Below are 17,620 nucleotides of genomic sequence, written 5' to 3' on the forward strand. Positions count from 1 at the left end.
TCCTATACAAAATTTTAGGCTTATATAAAATGGTTCCTAGAGTTCCCGCAATATTAATATTCGTTATGTTTGGTTCCAAAAAATTTGAGGAAAAATATGAGAAAAAAAAAAAGAGAGACAAAATGGAAGAAAAGAAAAAATAAAAAAAAATAAAAAATAGATACAAAATTAATAAATTATTTTTTATATGTTTTTTCAAACTCATTTTACTTAATTTTCTTTATTATATAAAGATTAACTAATTTTAAAATACATAAATTTTTAATTAATTTTAATTATATTTAATTTTCTTTAAAAAAATTTATGATGAAACCAAATATGATAAATTCATTTTTTTTTTAATTTTTTTTCCTTGATACTTTTTGAAACCAAACATAACATTTAGAAAAAAAAAATTTCTATGAATCATTTTTCAAATATAATTTATAAAGAAACATATTTCATTCAATCAATCCTATGTTCTTCCACCTTACTGCAATCATTTTATTTATAGAGTAGCCCAAGTAATATTTGATATTGAACATTACTCAATTCACACAACATTAAGGTGTCAAGAAGCTGAGGGTGTCAAATTATGCTATAAAAGCAACAAGTCAGTTGAAGTAGACTTTGCTTTAACATAATCAAATTTCATGATTCGGCTATGAACGTAATACAATCTAATCTAATGAAGTAATCAATGACTTGCTCCATGATTTGGCTTATGGGAGAAAGAGATGAGGTGTAAAGAGTAGGGCAAAGGATATGTGAATTGGGATTTGATTCATGTGGGCTGGTCTGGAGGGCTTCGCAAAAGTTGCAGCTGGAAGATGATTGAATTGAAGGGTCATAATGAGTTTGGGCTCTCTTCTACCATATCTTGCCTAATGGGACGCGTTAGTTTAAAGGATCTGTCCGAAAACTAGACTTGTAAATAAAATTATAGACATTTTTAAGTAAAAAATTTATCATAAATATAACATTGCTTTCTTAATATTCTTAAACACATTCAAACTAAAAAAATAGGTCATCATTTTAGTATTAAATGTATTTTCAATTACTACATATTATGATTTATGGTAACAAATTTTATCATATATATATATTTAATAGAACATCTTTAATATATATATTATTGTTTATTTTTAAATTTTATTTAATATTTTTATTAGTTTTCATTAATTTTTATTCTACCAATATTTTTTTTTTAAATTTCGATGTGATATTTTTTATATTACCTATTATTTCCATAAAATCAAATCATTGATATTTCCGTAACTTCCAATATTAATGAGACAGCAAAAGAGAAATCATATTAAATCAAAGTCATGAAAAGGAAAAGGGTGAAAGTTAATGAGAGGAATATTACCCTAATGGTGATCATCAGCTATGTGTAAATTTCTTATTAAGAGAAAAAGGAGTAGTAGCAAAAGAAGATAAGCATAGGCATAATCCATCCTTTCACTATAAATATAAAAAAATAAGAAATACGAAGGAAAATGGAATGAGTGAAAGTTAACCTCATGAGAATCATCAATTGCACAAGATTACATAGCAAAAATTTTCTTATCAAGAAAAAAAAAATAAATAAAGAGAATTTTGGATGAATTTTATTGTGGCGAACAAGGATGTGATGAGTAATGATTTGGATGAAGTAGATCATGACTAGTAAAGAGTGTTGGGTAATTTTAAAAAACTCATTACTAAGACGCTATGCAAGGATTGTGCAAATAATAGCACAATGTATAACATATAAGAGAAAACAAAAACAAAGATAAAATGGAATATGTTAATTCCACATTTAGCTCTATAGGTGAACACAATATGAAAAAGTAAAGAAAGTAGATGATTGGATGAACATAATAAAGAAAGGTTCAAAATAGTCCCACTAATTAGAAAAGCAAGCCTCTATTCGAGCTAGGTTCATGGTAAGTCCAAATTCGACTTAATGCAAAGCGGGACCATTGTTGATCTTATCACCAATCATCTAATCTTTGCAAGCCAAACATAATGTCAATGATATTCTATACTTGTTCTTATAATGAGGATCAAGAATCTTATCACATATGAATAAGAAAATGAGATTATTTGAGATCCACCTTTACGAAAAGCTAGGAGCCAACTGTTAGCCCTTTGGCCCTTAACCTTAATTTTTTTCAGAAAAAAAAAGGGTCTCATGAGGATGGACCTTGCATCCATGGGAACACATAGGAAAATGGCAAGCTATTGGAGGTTTGGAAAACATCACAAAAATATAAGTGTTGAGGAAGGTAACACTAGGGGTTGGCAAAAGTTGTGCAAGCTTGTGCACCTTGCACGCTATGCGCACACTCACGCATCTCGTGTATGGTCCCAAACACCTATGCACAACATCTTATGCCCTTGAGCGCTCATGGTGCTGCACCCACGCACACTTGTCCCCACACCCTCATGCGCATGACGCACAACAATAGATAGCTTAGGCTAAGTTGGTAAAAAAAAGGTTGAAATTGTGGCATGCTTGTATCTTTCCTTTGAAAGTGAGCATGTAAGAGGAGGTTTGGGGGTGGAATTATTATTTTTGGATTTTTGCAATATTTAATAAATCCATTATGTCTCATCAAGCATATGTGATGTCACCTCCAAAAATCTCTAAAAAGGTTTTAAATGCTCTTTAAGGGAGGGGGGAACAAGTGACTCAAAATGGGCACCTAGGCAAGGCTTGGCCATATGTTCAAGGGGGCATCGAGGCATGGCCTTGGGAAAGGCCATGACACTCAGATGAGCAGCTAGCATGAACAAATGGCTCCACGACATGTGTGATGTGCAACCTATAGCCACAATGGCATAAGGCGTGGTGCAAGCCTCTTCCTCCTTGGTGCTGGCACGAGGGCACTCACCTTGTGCATTGAGGCAGATCGATAAGCCATGAGTTCAATGCCATGACATGCTACTGCAAACCAAGAAAGACCTTAGACATGACATGACACCATTGCAACAACAAGGATGCTTAAGACAAATGGCTAATGAGTTACATAAGGGCACAATGCCATGGCATTAGTTGCACCAAGAAGGGTCTTGGACATAAGCATGGTGTAGTTGTAGCAAGGAGGGAGGTCTTAGATGCATGCTTAGCACAGGGACACAATGCCTTATGCACATAGATGACAAGCCATAGGCACAATGCTATGGTTTATCAATACAACCAAGAAAGACTTGGGAATGGCACGAGAAACCACGGTAGTGATCCAACTGATGTAGACATAGTGGTGCATGGATGACTCAGGCAAGGCATGGGAGGGCCTTGAAAATGATTGATTCCTTAGACATGGACAAAAACACCTTGGTGTCATGGGAGCCTAGACATGGCACAAAGATGAGCATCAGTATGCACTAAGGCATCAGAGAGGGTTGGACACGCTCCGTTGACCAAGGCAAGATATGGATTGGATCAGTTGACACACCCACTAGGTGCTTGATGCGGGCCTCACTTACAATCACTAAGGGCAATGCACTAGAATAGCATGGGTCAACTTGCAAACATGAACCAAACACTATCTTAGCCTAATCCACTTAGAGAATGGGTCATTTGGTTGAATTACAAAGGGCAATTAAAATGACACCCATTGGCAAGAGGCATCTTGAGAGAAGTTACTTGACACCTATTTAGAAGAGGTACCTTGATTATAGTATGTAGCCTTGACACAACATGGAGGGAATATGAAGATAGTTGTTGGCTATAGATGGCATGAAGGAACACCTTGGTTTGAAAGGGTATCCCTAGTTGGGTGGTTATAGCAATTCCACAACCACTACCATAAGCTCTTGATTTGAATTCAAGTGTTTGAATTATTCTGTTTCAACTTTTTTTTTTCTTTGTTTTTTTATACAATTCAACAATAAAATATTATACTATGTTTTTACTATTTTAATACAAATATGAATTTAATCACATAAAATAATTGAAAAATATTAATCTACAATGATTAATGAAATAAAATTATCTGTTATTTGCCAAATTTAAAATCATTATTAGTCCTTGTTTATAGCCAAAGGAACAAAGAAAATTACAAATAAATTTAAATTGAGTCAAATAAAATTTGATTATAAAAAAAATAAAAAAAATTCAATACATTACGTATTTTTCGAAGAAAATTCATTGAAGTAGTAGAATGGAATTGACTACCTCAAACGAGAGTGATCAACCTTCTTGAACGAGAGTTTCTGCAACTCAAACCACCTTTAAGCTTTTCATTGAAATATAGAGAAATTAGAGTATTTTTCACTAAATTGTTGCTATAATATCATAATATATTTATTTTTATAAAATAATTAATAGAAAAAAAAATAGTTGGTCAATTACATATTTCCAAAATCCACTGTTTGATTGCTAAAGGTTTGAAGGAGTAAGAGAAGGTTAGGAAGCAGCTTACCAAGGGATAGGACATGGAGGCGAAAGCAGGAATCCAATTTTAGAGGAGCCGAAGGATTTGATTCATCCATCAGAAGATGCCTCCATCTCCATCTCCCGGCCACATGGTACTGAACGGAAAGCTGCATCCATCATCTTTCCCGTCTTCCTCATATACTAGACGAACCCCACACTTTTTCACCTCGCTGTGTGAAGTGACCTCGCCGTCTGAAGTGACCGCGCCTTCTGGGACAAGGAATAGAAATGAAGCCAGCATATAGTCACTGAGCTCTCCTGTCCAAGGAGGGTACCGGGCCTCTAGTTCAGCACGAGATATATACGCAAACCACGTGTGATCTGACTCAATAATCGATGAAGTCCACAAGGAATTGTTGTCGGATAGCGTAGCATAACGACCATTGAGAAAACAAGCTAAAGGGAATGTACCACGGTACCCATCGACAGCACCCTTGAAGTTGAAAACAACACAAGCAGCCAATCCCATCCACTTGGTATTATACCAATGTGGAGGCAGCTCTACAATTACCTTAGACCCTACACTCTGATGGGTGAACCACTTTGGAATTCTACTTCCAGGAACAAGAGCTTGATATCCATGTTGTAATAGCCCCCTCTGTATTATGAAAATCATTGTTGGAATGCATGTGAGAAAATAGTGTACAATAACTATTGAAAGTTTTAAGGATTATTTTGTGGGATTACATTTGTTTGTAATTTCTTTTAATTTTAAGCAATACTTTTGTTCTACACAATCCCAAAGTACAAAAACATACCTCATCTGGCTCCAGAAGTTTTGCCATTGATGACGCAAGCTGAGTTCCCTCAAGTATGGTTTCCACAATGTCACTGCCTTGATTCTCTCCTAGTCTAAAGCAATTAGTAAAATTAAATCTGAGATCCCCCAACTTCGATGTGTATGTACTTGATGAACATGAAAGCGTTTCCAGGGATGTGCAACTATGGGCATTTAAATATTCAATACTTGATGGAAGCTCTGGCAATGATCGAAGACTCTTGCAGTGTTCTAATGTGAGACTTCTGAGCCGAGAAAGTCGACTGAGGCTAGCAGGCAAGGTAATGAAACTGTTCTTGTCCAGATATAAATTTTCCAATGAAGATAAGGAGCTTAGATCACTGGGTAGTGCTCCTTCCAATAGGTTGCAGTCACTTAAATTCAAACTTTTCAAGGAGTATAAACCTGAAAGAAAAGGCAGTTGCAATGGTGCTGCTGGTGATGAGCGGAAAGAGATCAGATTCCTTGACTTAGATCCCCCTCCTTTGCATCCTGCTAAGGATAATGCTTGAAGGTTTGTCAAAAGATTAATAGAGGAGGTTACCTCTTTTATACCAGTTCCATCTACATTGAGCTCTACTAAACATTGCAGTCTCCCCAGGTCATCTGGCAATTTCTTTAGTTTTGAGCAACCAGAGAGAGTTAGAGTCTGAAGAGATATCAGTTCACAAATGCTTTGCGGAAGACTTGCGAGTTTTTCACAATTCCTCAGATTCAACAAAACTAGCCTATTTAGACGTCCAATTGATGAAGGCAGTTCTCTTATAGCAGTCCCTTCTAAGGAGATGCCTGATAGATCTTCCAGGTTTCCTTGGACGACCTCTGGGAACTTCTCAAGTTTTGAGCAGCCTTCTAAATTCAGGAAAATAAGCTCCTTGAGAGCCCCAATGGATGGGTGAAGCTTGACCAAACTTGTACAACCATTCAGAATTATTCTCCTAAGTTTTGGGGCCGCAGAGAAATCTGGAGTTTTGGTTAGATGTTGAGAGTGGCTGAGTTTGATGAACTTCAACTTCTCGAATGCCTGTCAAAGAGAGAGAGAGAGAGAGAGAGAGAGAGAGAGAGAGAAAGAACAAATCCACTTTCATGAACTTTATAATTATTTTAAAGAAAAAACAATGAATATAAATTATAATTATAATCATACCTTCTTTCCTTCCCATAGTTGTTTAAGCAGACTATAGCACATGTTTAGCTCAACAAGCTTCTCTGGATGAAAATTTGATGGAAGGGACTTCAAAGGGTATCCATGCCAATGGAGAGATCTTAAGTTGTTGGATGGAAATTTAAAATCTCTAGATAGATGCAATTTACTATCATTGTATGGAGAGTTATCATAGCCCATCCATCTCCGAGCATCATGAGTACTAGCAATTAACTCTTTCTCGGATAAGTATTCAGAGCTTCCATAAAATTGACAATTATAGAATCTGAGCAATCTTAATTTGTTCATCTTTGCAAAGGCATCAACACTGAGGTTTAGCTCTTTTGATGCAGACAAGTCAAAGACCATGCCTTCAACTGCTTCAGTCCCCTAAAGTTAACCAAGACCAGAGCATGAGACAGAAGTAAGAATGAAAAAATTGGGAAGAAAACAAGAAAAAAGAAAGTCCAGAAAACAACTTAATGACCTTTTTTGCCTCTACATTTTTTTTTTTTCAATTTTTAAGGTGGCAACTCTTATTTGTTAGTAAAATTGTAAAGATTTATGAGTTTTCAAAATAGATGGAATAGTATTCTTCGAACTTAGTCTTCAACTAGAGCTTGTACACACGCCAAAAAAGAAAGTTGATGCATTGGGATCTTACCTTATTTGTTGTTAATACATCATGGATGTCCTCATGAACCTGCAATCTGCTGCGTTTGCCAGGGTCTTTAATAGATTCTTGTTGAACAATTTCCCAACCCATTTCTTGTAGTAAATCATGTATGTACAACTTATTATCTGAAATAGTTATGAGTGATTTATCGACAAGATTTCCTATTTCACTCACAGGGAAGAAATTGTCTAGTACTTCTATAACAAAATCTTTGTCCTCCCCTTTATAGAAAAATGCAATATCAAGAAACATATTCTTTTCATTATCATCTAATCCATCAAAACTTGTTTTGAGCACATTTAGAACTTCCTTATTTGGGAATTGATTGAGTTTGTCCAATTCACTCTTCCATTCATGTATGCTTTTTCTATATAGACAAGAACCCAAGACTTTAAGGGCTAAGGGAAGACTTCCAGTATAATCTACTGCATGGTGGCACAATTGCATAAAATCTTCAGTAGGATGCTTATATCTAAAGGCATATTGACAAAAGAGCTTAAGAGCTTCATCATACTCTAATTTCTCAACTTCATATATTGCATCCATTTCTTGCTCAATTAGCAAACGCTTTTCTCTAGTAGTTATGATGATTCGACTTCCTGGACCAAACCAATCATGACTTCCTACTAAAGCCTCCAACTCTTGCCGGTGCACCACATTGTCAAGAACAATTAGGACCTTCTTAGAGTGGAGTCTTGCTTTTATAAAATTGATTCCTCTATTGAGATTGTTGATTCCCCCTAAAACTCATGAAAGGAGTGTTTCTTGAAAATAAGTTAGACCCTGTCTTTGTGAGTCTTTTCTAACATCTTTAAGAAAGCAGCAACCATCAAATTTAGTGTAGATTTGGTCATAAATAGCTTCAGCAATGGTAGTCTTACCTATGCCAGCCATGCCCCAAATTCCAACAAATCGAACATCATCAGACCCAATACATAACAGTGAAAGCAGGTCCTCCATACGAGAGTCCATTCCAACTAGAGCATCCATGTTGCTTGAGAATGCATCAATCGGCTCATTCAAAATCCTGGTAACAATTTCCTCAATAACCTCGGATTCATCTCTGCAAATTTCAAATTGAAAAAAATCGCATGGTCATTTTTTAAGCCAAAAAGGGACAAAGAAAAATGAGATAAACATATATAGCAGTACTTTGCTTTGTTCTTTATGACTGAAAAGAGAGGGCAAACTATATGTAAGTTGACAAGATGAAGCTAAAATTGATCAAATAATTGTTAATCCCATATTCATGTTGTTATGGCGAGAACATATAGCAGCCAATAAAAGAAGAGATATGGGGTAGGAATACTATAAGTCAGTCTAGCACTAGAACATGGGAAAAACTCCTTTAGCTTTTGGAGTTTTGTGAAATCATTTTTCTCGTAACTTCCCCATATACTAAGCTGCAGCCACAGGTGTGTATTTAAAAAAAATATATATATATCCAAATCGGTCAATGGTCAAAAGCTTCTTCCACCCATGAAGCTTCCAAGAATTTTCCTTCATTAAACTTCCTTTTATATTAAATTTTTAAAAATTTTTGACACGTCTCCACCTTCACCATGCCCCCACCATAAAGAGGACCACCTCAATTTCGACTTAGACACTGACTTAGCTGTGAAAATTTGGGTCCCCAAGTGGAAAAGTAAAATGATCAAGGCTTGCTCACCAGCTGTAAGCTACTGATTACTGATTGGTAACAGGAAACTTCAGACCATGTTTGGCAACAGGGACTGAAAATGCCAAATCCATTTATTTTTCATTCAATTGTTTATTAGATACGAGAATAAAATAAATAAATCATTCTTATTCAAATAATCACATCTTTTTATTAAATTTCAATAAAAAATTAATTTTTTTTTATAAAATTCATATGGTGTTGTGATTAATCTCGAACCCTATTTCTATCCTCATTCTTATTTTGCAAAATTAAATAAAAATTTGTCTTAGATTCATCTCTGTGAAATTCAAATTGAGAACAATCACATGGTCATTTTTTAAAGCCATTAAGGGACAAAGAAAAATAGACAAACATAGCAGCACTTAGATTTGTTCTTTGCAACTGAAAAGAGAGGGCAAACTAAATCTAACCTGACAAGATGAAGCTAAAATTGATCACATTGTTAATCCCATACTCATTTTGTCACGGTGAGAACACATAGTAGCCAATAAAAGAAGAGATATGGGGTTAGTGTAGGGAATTAAACTGAATTCCCAACCCGTGAGAAACAAAATTAAAGAAAACACACGGCAAAGAAAAGATAATCACACGCACAAGACAGTATTTACGTGGTTCGGCAATTTGCCTACGTCCACGGAGTTGCAGGGATATCACTATTATCAGGGAAGAATTCAGAGTACAATATGGCGGCTACAATATTCTCTCTATATATATAACACGACAACCCCACCACACTAAAAAACCCTAATCAGAAAGGGTGGTTCCACAATGGGCTAAACAGCCCAACAGGCCTCAATAAATCTCCCATTAAAAGGCCATGCAATATTATTCGGGTCGGGTCGTCAAATTAGATCAAACAAAACTAGGCTCCACAAAGCCCAACAAATCTCCCACTTGGAGACTAGTCCAATCACCAACATCAAACCGCTATCCTCCAAGAAACAATCCCTCATCCCTACAACTCATCCTCCTGTCCTCAAGCTAGAAGACCGATTGAAGCTGCGCACAGCTTCAACTTCTCAATAGTGACACCCTTAGTCAACATGTCTGCAGGGTTCTTAGATCCACAAATCTTCTCAAGTATTACCAGTTTATCCTCAACAAGATAACGGATAAAGTGGTATTTTGTTTGTATATGTTTCGACTTTGAATGAAAAGCCGAATTTTTGGCAAGAAAAATTGCACTCTGACTGTCACTGTGTAGAATGCCCATCTCCTGCTTCTTACCCAATTCATCTAAGAAACCATGTAGCCAAATCATCTCCTTTCCAGCTTCAGTTGCTGCAACATACTCAGCTTCTGTAGTAGACAAAGTAACAATCTTCTGTAGATTTGAAACCCATGATATAGCTGTACCACCTAGAGTAAAAACAAACCCAGTAGTACTCTTTCTACTATCAATATCACCAGCAAAATTAGCATCTACATAACCCTGCAATTTCAAACTTGCACCTGTGAAGCAAAGACATGTATCTAATGAACCCTTCAGGTATCTTAGAATCCACTTGACTGCCTCCCAATGCTGCTTTCCAGGCCTACTCATGAATCTGCTCACAACTCCTACTGCATGTGCAATGTCTGGCCTTGTACACACCATAGCATACATCAAGCTACCAATAGCTGAGGCATAGGGCACCTTGCTCATATGGTCCCTTTCTTTTCTGTCTTCGGTGACTGTTCTTTGCTTAGTTTGAAATGGCTCCCCAAGGGTGTGCTCACTGGTTTAGCTTCATTCATGTTGAACCTGCTGAGAACTTTCTTTACATACTCTGATTGTGAAAGCTTCAATGTACCATTAGCCTTATCTCTAATGATTCTCATACCAAGGATTTGCTTTGCAGCTCCCAAATCCTTCATTGCAAATTGTTTGGACAATTGCTTCTTCAGATTATTAATCTTCTCAATGTCAGACCCTGCAATAAGCATATCATCCACATACAACAGTAATATGATGTAAGAATTGTCAAAAGACTTAACATAGCAACAGTGATCAGCTTCACATCTCTTGAACCCAATTCTATGCATAAAACTGTCAAACTTCTTGTACCACTGTCTAGGAGCTTGTTTAAGGCCATACAAGCTTTTTCTCAGTTTGCAGACTAGATTCTCTTGTCCCTGAACAATGAACCCTTTTGGCTGAATCATGTAAAGGTCTTCCTCCAAGTCACCATGAAGGAATGCTGTCTTCACATCTAACTGCTCAAGATGTAAGTTTTCTGCAGCCACCATTCCTAGTACAAGTCTGATTGTTGACATTTTCACAACTGGAGAAAATATCTCTGTGTAGTCAATGCCCTCCTTCTGCTGGAACCCTTTAACAACTAATCTGGCTTGTAACGTTTACTACCATCATGCTCATTCTTTATTCTGTATGCCCACTTGTTGTGCAAAGCCTTCTTTCCTACTGGCAATTCAGTCAATTCCCATGTCTGATTCCCTAACAAGGAATCCATCTCATCCTTCATGGCTAACTCCCACTTGCTTGAATTCTCATCTTGCAAGGCTTCATCATAACACTCTGGCTCACCGCCATCAGTCAACAGGAGATAATTTAAAACAGGTGAATAACGCTGCGGAGGTCTAATGTTCCTGGAAGATCTGCGAACTTCAACTACAGGTGTACTCAGATCTACCTGTGAATTTACATTCTCCTTATCTTCTTCACCCCCCTTCTGGACAGTACTTTCAGTCAATTCATCTAAGTTGACAAATTTAGATTTCTTTTGATCTATCTCTGTAACATCTGACACTACAGTTGACCTGTCCTTGTACATAACCTGTTCATTAAATATCACATTTCTACTTCTGATGATTTTCCTGTTTTGTTCATCCCAAAACCTATAACCAAATTTCTCATCACCATAGCCAATGAAAAAACATATTTTTGACTTTGCATCAAGTTTGCTACGAGCATCAGAATCAATATGAACATAAGAAACACAACCAAAAACTTTTAAATGTGAATACTTCACCTCTTTACCGCTCCAAACCTCCTCAGGAAGTCTGAACTCCATGGGAACTGATGGTCCTCGGTTTATCAGGTAAGCTGCAGTGCTAACAGCATCAGCCCAAAAAGTTTTTGGTAGTCCAGCATGCAACCTCATACTTCTAGCACGCTCATTGAGAGTTCTGTTCATGCGCTCAGCCACACCATTCTGCTGTGGTGTCCCAGGAATGGTCTTCTCCATCCTAATTCCCTGTGCAGCACAATACTCATTGAACCCTCCATCTATGTACTCTCCTCCATTATCTGACCTCAAACATTTTACTTTCAAACCTGTTTCTGTCTCAACCATGGCCTTCCACTTCTTAAAAGTTTCAAATACATCAGATTTATTTTTCAGAAAATAAACCCATACCTTTCTACTTGAGTCATCAATAAAAGTGATGTAGTACCTTGAACCTCCTAGGGATGCAACCGGAGAAGGCCCCCACAAATCAGTGTGTACTAGTTCCAATTTTTCAGCCTTCGGTGTCCTGCCAGTTTTCAAGAAGCTTACCTTTTTTTGTTTTCCTAAGATGCAACTTTCACACATGTCAAAATCAATGGATTTCAATTCTGGTAGTTTTCCTTTTGACAACAGCATCTTCATCCCTTTCTCACTCATGTGACCAAGTCTACGATGCCATAGGCTTGTATCAGTACTTGCATCAGCAACTGCAATTGTGTCTCTTGGACATGAGGTCATATACAAAGTACCAGTCTTCTTTCCACGAGCCAATACCCTAGCTCCCTTTGTAACCTTCCAAGTACCACCAACAAATAGTATTGCATGTCCTTCATCATCAAGTTGTCCAACAGAAATTAGATTCCTCATTAGGTCAGGAATATGTCGAACCTTCTCCAGTAACCAAACAGACCCATTGGGCAACGATATCCGGACGTCTCCCAGACCCACAACATCCAAGGCTGAACCATCAGCCAAATACACCTTACCAAAATCACCTGCAACATAATTCTGTATGATTTCTCGGTGTGGAGTGGTATGAAACGAAGCTCCTGAATCCAAAACCCAATCATCAAGTGGACTGTCTACTGCAAGAAGTAATGCATCATGTACCTCTTCTGTTACAACATTAGCAGAATCATCTTCATTCTTCTTCTTAGGGCTTTTGCATTGCCTTTTAAAGTGACCTGTTTTCCCACAATTCCAGCATTGTACTTGTTGGCCTGATCTAGATTTGCTTCTGTTCCGATTAGAATTTCTGGAATTTGATCTACCCCGATTTGAATATCTGTCATTACCTTTGCCTCTTGTCTCAAGGTTTAGGGCAGAACCAGATCCTGAGGTTTCACCTGCATCTCTTCGGCGAATCTCCTCAGCCAGAATTAAATCTCGTATATCATTGTACTTGAGCTTTTCCTTTCCCGTAGAATTGCTTACTGCCATCCTCATTGCCTCCCAACTGTTTGGCAAAGAAGCCAAGACGATCAGAGCACGAATCTCATCATCAAATCAATTTCTACAGACGACAATTGATTTGTGATTGTATTAAATTCATTCAGATGTTGTGCTACTGATGCATTCTCTGTCATCTTCAAATTGAACAACTTCTTCATCAGATGCACCTTATTGTTTGCGGACGGCTTTTCATACATACCGGACAAAGCCTTCATCAAATCTGCTGTGGTCTTCTCCTTTACAACATTATGTGCAACAGACCTAGACAGAGTTAACCTAATAACTCCTAGAACCTGTCTGTCAAGAAGCGCCCATTCCTCAGCCTTCATACTCTCAGGTTTTGTCCCCAAAAGAGGCAGATGCAATTTCCTCCCATAGAGATAATCTTCAATCTGCATCCTCCAATACGCAAAGTCTGTGCCATCAAACTTTTCTAGTCCAGACGCCTTTCCTGCTTCCTCTGCCATTGCTCCCACTCAAACCTAACCCTAGGCTCTGATACCAGTTGTAGGGAATTAAACTGAATTCCCAACCCGTGAGAAACAAAATTAAAGAAAACACACGCCAAAGAAAAGATAATCACACGCACAAGACAGTATTTACGTGGTTCGGCAATTTGCCTACGTCCACGGAGTTGCAGGGATATTACTATTATCAGGGAAGAATTCAGAGTACAACATGGCGGCTACAATATTCTCTCTATATATATAACACGACAACCCCACCACCACTAAAAAACCCTAATCAGAAAGGGTGGTTCCACAATGGGCTAAACGGCCCAACAGGCCTCAATAAATCTCCCATTAAAAGGCCATGCAATATTATTCGGGTCGGGTCGTCAAATTGGATCAAACAAAACTAGGCTCCACAAAGCCCAACAGTTAGGACTACTATTATTGAGTCTAGCCTACTCCCAATTGAGCAGGATGCATAAAGAACATCTTAGAAAGAAGGTTAGGAATACTAGGAAACCTATTGAATGCCTTTTATAATGGTGGACTGCATTTTATGATAGAAAGAATTACCTGTCTCGTGAATCCCATCCAGAAATTGTAGCTACTTCAGTTAAAGCTTTTCTCCACTTGACCACTTTCTCCATCTTCCCCCTGTATACTTGTTCATGCTCTGCAAATGCGTCCGCAAAACACCCTTTTTGTTTTCTTACATGGGAGGGATCCACGTTATAGAAAACCGGTAGAGCTGTATGTCCCCCCTCTTCGACACACTCAAGAATCTTTGTAAGTTCATCCAAACACCAACTTGAAGAAGCATAGTTTTCGGAAAAAATGATGATGGAAAACCTCGATTCTTCAATTGCTTGTAGGAGTCCTGCAGATATTTTTTCGCCTCTCAGGAGTAGGTTATCTTTAAAGGTGTTGATTCCCTTCTGACAAAGGGCCGCGTGGAGATGGGCAGTAAAGTTTTTGCGGGTATCTTCACCTCTGAAACTAAGGAAGGCATCATACTTCCATTGATGAGTGGAAGAGGATGAAGGTAGTGTGAGACTGCTGGTTGAAGAAGAAGCCATTGCAAAATTCGAAGAAGAAGGCTTGGAAGACTGGTAGCTTGACTCTGAGAATTGTAACTTGAGAGATTGGCAAAGGGTGTGGATGAAGACCAAACTAAGGCGAGATGTATACGGCTTCACATGAAAACCACAAATAAATAAATAAATAAACTAACAAACATCAAAATTTTATTTTGTCTTTTTCACGCGATAGAATTCTTTTATCTGTAAGATGAAAACAAGGTGAAATAGTAAATAGGAAAACGGAAACTGGGAGACACGAGACAGAAAGATAGGAATGACATAAAAAAATTATTTACTTATTTACAGTAGCATTGATCCCAATTCTTAGAAATTTATTTATTTATTTAATTTTTTTTTCATCTTGATATTAATTCTTACAAATTAAACATTAAAAATACAATTAAGACCAGTAAATAATAAGGGATATACAATGAAAATATTTGTCACCTTTTTTCTTCAGCTTTAAAGCTTTCACCATATTCTAAAATTTATTTTAGTATCATGTTAACTAAAATGTGAACTTCATCCAAATAGGTGAAATATACTAACTATTAGGTGCAATAATACTGCTCTTAAGTGGGAAGATAATGATCCAAATGATGGTAATATTGAGTATCACTGAAAGTTTCATGCTTGGTAATTTTATACTAATTTGTTAATCTTGGAGAAATATTAAAAGATGTTAAAAATTTTAAATTTTCTTTTACAAAGTAATTTTTTTAAAAAAAATATTTTTTTCCCTTCTTTATGAGGCAAATATTAGGTAAAAAAATTAATTTGAAAGAACAGAAAAAAAATTTAAAAGATGTTAAAATTTTTAAATTTTTTTGAAAAACCTTTTTTCAGACTTTTAAATGAAGTTATATATATATATAGAGAGAGAGAGAGAGAGAGAGAGAGAGAGATGTAGTGTCTTAGTTAATTAAAACCAAAGGGAAAATTGATGGAAGTAACACAAAAATTAATAAATAAATAAAGGCACATGACAAGATTGTAATAGAAAAATAAAAAAGATATGAAAACAAAAGGAAGAGAGAATAAACATAAAAAGAAGGAAAATATTAAATTATCACTTTATATGTATTCTATTATCACTTTGCCAAGTAATAAGAATAGTCAAATCTCAGGATTGAACCTAAAACTAATCAAGCATTTGATATATAGACTCAAGTCATATTAATCTAAATAGGATCCAAAGACCAGTCAAGTCTAGACTCTTTGATTTCAAAAGATCTTCTAGTCTACGAATCCTATATAGATGGTAAAATGACTAAGAGGACTACAGTTAAGAAACATTTAGAGTTAGTGCTTATTGACGTGTATGATCCTTTTTCTGTTTATGCATGGTAAGTATGAGTATTTCATCATTTTTAATAAAGATTACTCTAGGTTTGGATTTTTGCATAGGGAATTTGATGCCTTTGATACATTCATTAAATTTAAGGTGAGATCAGATAACCTATTAGGTAAACATATTTGTCACTTTGATTAGATTGAAGTAGTATGTCTAGTATGTTTGATTACTTTCATAGGAGCATGTGATTATTTTCCAATTATGTGCACTAGGGACTCCATTACTAAATGCAGAGGTGGAAAGAAGATATCAAACTTTAATAGGCATAATGAAATCAATGATTGATTTCTTATTATTTCCCATATTCTTTTGGAGATATATCTTAAAAGACGGTATAATACTTCTTTTTCCTAAAAGGTATATTGGTTTATGAGATATTTAAGAGAATTTCAAGGGTCATTACCTTTATAGTCAAGATTATTAGAAGATGTTATTGTTACAAATGTCATATTCATTATGAAGACTATATGATAAGGAATAAGACAAAGAATGATGTAGAATGGAGGATACATTAGAAGACATAGGTTGCTATGGATCTAGAGGATTAGAGACATACAATTCTTATGATTTTTAATACACCAATACCTCATCATAGTGAGAGGTTTATATCCTATAGATTATGATGAGAAGTGAGTGGTGTTTGTGCTCATTTTAGGTAAGGAGCTATGAAGGTAAAATTAGAATCTTTATATTCTAACATAGTTTGGGTTCTTGTTGAAGCACCTGAAGGGATAAAACCTATGGGGATAAGTTAGTCTATAATAAGAATAAAAGAGTAGATAGAAAGTTTGAGTTTTATGTGGCTAGTTTGTAGCTAAAAATTATAATTTGAAACTTCGTTTCAACTATAGAAAACCTTTTCATTAGTAGCCTACTAAAATCCATTAAAATACTCTTATCCATTGTGATACATCCCATTTATGAGATACAACAATTAGACATTTTCATATAAAATGGTCTTATGTGTATAAGAAGGCATAAAAAAACATTAGTTATTTCTCTTATGTATTGTTTGTGGTTTCTTTATTTTTTTTTTCATTAGTTATTTCTCTTTTTGTATTTTTTTTTTTGTGTGTTTTTAGCTCTATTGTTATACTTTGACATATTTCATCTATTAAAACTAAACTTTGTTCAACTTTTAAATAATTCTTTAATTTCTTTCAAAGTTTTATTTAGCGCACATAAAGGCCCAAATTACTAGTTGTTTAATACAAATATGAATTTAATCACATAAAATAATTGAAAAAAATATAATAATCTACAACGATCACCAAAATGAAATAAAATTATCTATTATTTACCATATTCAAATTAATTATTAATCCTTTTTATGAGCCAAGGAAATCAAGAAAATTGCAAATAAATTAAAATTGAGTCAATTAAAATTGGATTATAAAAATGAAATGAAATTCTAAAAAATCCAATGCATTATATAATATTTTTTAGGCAACTGAATGAAGTACTAAAAAGAACTAAAAACATGTTAAAAAGAATTGATCATTACCTCAAATGAGGGAGTATAGTAGAGAGCTCCATCAGGCTTCTTCAGCAGGAACCACCTTTAAACTTTTCATTGAAATCTGAATAAATTAAAATATTTTTCACTAAATTGATTAAATGAAGTGATTGAACTTAAAATGAACTAAAG

At 35.7% G+C, this 17,620-nt stretch overlaps 1 pseudogene; it reads right to left on the reverse strand.

Moving 5' to 3' along the window:
• Window positions 1-4,248: 4,248 nt before the first annotated feature.
• LOC117907068 lies at window positions 4,249-17,545 on the reverse strand (annotated as a pseudogene).
• Between the last annotated feature and the right edge of the window lie 75 nt (window positions 17,546-17,620).

This window comes from Vitis riparia, chromosome 18, assembly GCF_004353265.1.
Source record: "Vitis riparia cultivar Riparia Gloire de Montpellier isolate 1030 chromosome 18, EGFV_Vit.rip_1.0, whole genome shotgun sequence".
Classification (NCBI taxonomy): domain Eukaryota; kingdom Viridiplantae; phylum Streptophyta; class Magnoliopsida; order Vitales; family Vitaceae; genus Vitis; species Vitis riparia.